The sequence below is a fragment of the Notamacropus eugenii genome, chromosome 4, assembly GCF_028372415.1.
Source record: "Notamacropus eugenii isolate mMacEug1 chromosome 4, mMacEug1.pri_v2, whole genome shotgun sequence".
Lineage (NCBI taxonomy): Eukaryota > Metazoa > Chordata > Mammalia > Diprotodontia > Macropodidae > Notamacropus > Notamacropus eugenii.
In genome coordinates, this window is record NC_092875.1 from 439,881,783 (window position 1) to 439,886,376 (window position 4,594).

General features: G+C 36.2%; 1 pseudogene; it reads left to right on the forward strand.

Annotated features, from left to right (window-relative positions):
• On the forward strand, positions 1-3,558 carry LOC140502692 (eukaryotic translation initiation factor 3 subunit H pseudogene; annotated as a pseudogene).
• The last annotated feature ends 1,036 nt before the right edge of the window (positions 3,559-4,594 follow it).

The following is a 4,594-nucleotide window of genomic DNA, read 5'->3' on the forward strand; positions in this document are numbered from 1 at the left end:
ATGGCTTCCCATAAAGAAGGTACTGGCTCTGGTTCCACCAATTCGACTTCTACAACCAGTGCATCCACCGGCAAAGGAAAAGAAAAAAAAAAAACGTTCAGGAGATTTGGCCATTAAGCAAGTACAGATCAATGGACTGGTTGTTTTGGAAATAGTTAAACATTACCAAGGAGAAGGACAGGGGAATAAAGTTTTCCAAGGAGTACTTTTGGGTCTGGTGGTGAAAGAAAGACTTGAAATCATCAATTGTTTTCCCTTTCCCCAACACACAGAGGATGATGCTGATTCTGATGAAGTTCAATATCAGATGAAAATGATGCGCAGTCTTCATCACATAAATATTGATCATCTTCATGTTGCTTGGTACCAGTCTACATACTATGGCTCTATCATCACCCCTGCTTTTCCAGTTCTTAATTCAGTTCCCAACATGCAATAGAAGAGTCCGTGGTTCTCCTTTATGATCCTATAAAAACTGCTGAAGGGTTTCTTTCATTGAAGGCATACAGGCTGATTCCTAAGCTGATGGAAGTTTGTAAAGAGAAAGATTTTTCTCCTGATGCATTAAAAAAGGCAAATATTACCTTTGAGCACATGTTTGAAGAACTGCTGATTATAATTAAAAATTCACATCTGATCGACATACTAATGTGGGAACTAGAAAAGAAATCCACTGTGGTAGATAAACATGAATCACTTAGTCTAGCCAGCAGTAATCATCTGGGGAAGAGCTTGCAATTGTTGATGAACTGAGTGGATGAAATGAGCCAGGATACTGTTAAATATAACACCTATGTGAGAAACATCAGTGTTAGCAGTGTTGTCAGCTGACGAATCTACAGTGCCAGAGCAGAGGAGAACCTCCTCTCCTGAAGAGGACACATCCAAACTCTTCACACCTCTTCAGCCTGCTGCCAGGATGGATTCACTCCTTATTGAAGGTCAAATTAATACATACTGCCAAAACAGCAAAGAGTTCACTCCAAGAATACAGCTAGAAAAGAGGAAACCCATGGCTTCTGGTTTGGTAAGTTGTTTCTAGATAAGGTGCTGATACATATTCTGAGATTACCTGTGGACAGCTCTTCCAAGAAATAGAATTTTCTCAATGAAAATGACAGTACTCATTTGAGATCATTGACTCGCTTTGGCAGTAAAATTGTTCTTATGAAAAACTAAAATTTGTTTTTAATATTAAAAAATAAATGTTTTATAAGAATAATGCATACATAGCAAAGGAAAATAAATTATTGTATGGTACATGTCCAAAATATATCTAAAACCCTGAGACTATCACCTCTCTATCAAGAGGTAATGTAGTGTGCTTATCATTGGTCCTCTGGAATTGTGATTAACCACTTCAGATTTAAAGAAGCAATGTACAGAAGATGGAAGGAGGCAAGGCTAGACAACAGAGGGTGAATATAAAAGCCTGTCACAGTACTGTTTCATACTGAAATAGTATCATGAGTGCTAAAGAACAGAATGAGCTGAGGCTGATAAAAGCAGCTGAAGATAAGAAGAAAAAGGTTTGTTTGTTTTGTACTTCTTTTTGTTATTTGTTGTTGCTGGTTTGTGCTACATTAGGAGAAAAGAGAGGATCAAAGAAGAGATAAGAACTTTGATCAAGATAGATGAAACTATAATAATCAATAATGGAGACAAGACAGTGTTTCTTAATTCTAACTTTGCTTCTGTTTTCTTTGTCAATGAAATTTATCTTTCAACTGGAATTCACAGAATAAAAATGACCAATGAGATATTGATATGACAGGTAAATAGAGAGAGAGTAAGAGAGCACCTAATCACTCAATGAATTCAAGTCAATTGTCCCATGGAAACCACATTGAAACACGTCTTCTTCTCCTTCAAATAACTGGCAGATGTGATTGTTGAGCCACTGTCAAGGATAACTGGAAGATCATGGTGAATTGTATAAAGCTACTGCAAGATTGGAGAAGGGCAAATGTACCAATTTTCAGAAAATGGAAAGAAAACAAATTTTGCAAATTATAGGCCAATGAGTTGCATTTTCATTCCTAGGAAAATTCTAAAAGATCTTTCAAGAGATGGATAGTGACTAACTAGAAAGGGAAGCAGTGATTACAAAAGGCCAGAATGATTTCAAGAGTGGGTTATACCAGAATAATTTCATCTCCTTTTGTTATTGGATTGCTAAATTAGTAGATGAAGAAAATGCTATGGATATAGTTTGCCTAGAGTTTAGTAAAGCTTTTTGTAAAATATATCATATTATTATTGTAGAGAAGATGGAGAGGCATGAACTAGATGACAATACAATTAGATGGATTAAAAATTGGTTGGCTGGCTGACTGAAAATAAAGATAGCAATGGTTCAGTGTTAACATGGAAGGAAATCTCCAATGTAATAACCTAAGCATGGGAGCTTGGCCCTGTGCTATTTAACATTTTTATCAATGACTTTATAAAGACATAGATGGCATGTTAATCAAATTTACAGATGACATAAAGCTAAGAAGGATATCTAATTATCCTGAACAATGCAGTCAGGACCCAACAAGATCTTGACAGGCTAGGGCATTGCTTTGAACCTAATTAGATGAATTTTAATAAGGCTAAATGTAAAGCCATATACTTGGGTAGAAAAAATTATAACTTCCTGAGCATAAGATGCTGGAGGCACACTTATAGAACAATAGTTATTTTTATTTTAAAAGATAATGTTATTTAATATTTTTTGAATTCTGAATTTTCTCCCTCCCTTATCCCACTTCCACTCATTGAGAAGGCAAACAATATGATACCAATTATATATGTGAAATCATGCAAAACATATTTCCATATTAGCCATGTTGCAAAAATTCAGGAAAATTAAAGTGAAAAATTGTGTTTTAATTTGCAGTAGACTTCATCTCTTCTTTCTTTGGAGGTACATAGCATTTTTTTAGCATGGGTTCCTTGGAATTGTCTTTGATAATTATGTGGATCACTAGATAAGTTTTTCACAGTTGATCATTATTATAATATTAGTTAGTGTGCACGATGTTTTCCTGGTTCTGTTTACTTCACTTTGCATCATTTCATATAAGACTTTCCAGGTTTTTCTAACAGCATATTGCTCATCATTTCTTATAGAACAATAGCATTCCATCACCATTGTATACTGTAACTTCTTCAGTCATTCTCCAACTAATGGGCATCCCCTCAATTTCCAATTCTTTGCCACCACAAAAAGAGCTACTATAAATATTGTTGTACATATGTGTTCATTTCCTTTCTTCTTGGATTGCTTTGGGATGCAGATGTAGTAGTGGTATTGCTGGGCCAGAGAGTATGCAAAGTTTTATAGGCCTTTGGACATAGTTCCAAATTGTAGAGCTGTGGTTCTGAAAAAGTCTGAGTTTTAGTGGACTACAAATTCAATAGGGGCCAGCAATGTTATGTGGCAGTCAAAAGAAGTAATTCATTCTTAGGCTGCATTAATAAAAGCATCACTTCCAGGTATAGGAAAGTAATAGTCTGGTTGTGTTCTGCTCCTTTCAGGACTCATCTGGAGTTCTGGATGCTACAACTTAAAATGAACATTAGCAAGTGGGAGAGCTTTCAGAGGAGGACATCCAAAATATTGAAAGACATTTAGTCCATGTCACATCAGAAAAAGTTAAAAGAAGTGGGCATGTTAAACCTGGAGAAGAGAAGACACATGAAGGACACTTGTGTCTTCAAGTATATCAAAGTCTGTCATGTGGAAAAGGAATTAAACCAGTTTGGTTTGACAAATGGAGATTGCAAAAAGGCAGTGTTAGACAAGAAATCAGGAAAAGAAAACTTCTTAAAATTTAGCTCTATCAGAAAGTAGACTAGGATGCTGCAAGAGTTGATGAGTTCTTCTTCTTTGAATGTCTTCAAGTAGAGTCTAGGTAGCCATGGTGTGTACTCTATGGAAATTCTTTTTGGACTAAATGGTGACTGGAGTTCTTACTGACTTTCAAACACTGTGATACAGAAGAGGAATAATCCTCACTTTATAGCATACTCACAAAATGAAAAGGAATGAGTGAGTTAAACATGACTTTAGAATGCTTTAACCAGTTCATGTGGCCCTTGCAGAGAAAGAAAAGTTCTCTGTCCTAGCCTGTTTCCAAAACATTTGTCAGAGAAAGCCAAATGAAACAGACCTGGTCCCCCTTAGGATAAACATGGGGAGTCCTTCCCCCATATCAAGCAACTCCATTTCAGATGAATGATGATAACCTAGCAAATAACAGAAGAGGTAACTGACATGTTGAATGGAATGCTTTCTAATCTGTAAACATTAGGGCTTCATTTGTGTTTTTGTACACAGGCTTCATGGGACAATGTGGATTTGTGTTGACTACTTGGTGATTATTGCTTGATTATTTAACCAGTCACCCTAACTGATTATCTGATATTATTGGAGTCTGTTAAGTTGATTGCTACTGTGAATTCATACAAGGTGCTTTTGAATGTAGAGATAGTCATAGAAGACAAACTCAGAGGACTGTGTGAGTTTAATGTACTATCATAACCTGGGGGGACAGGCCACCTGGTATGGTATATAAAGAGTTGGCCTTGAAGGTAGAAAGACCTG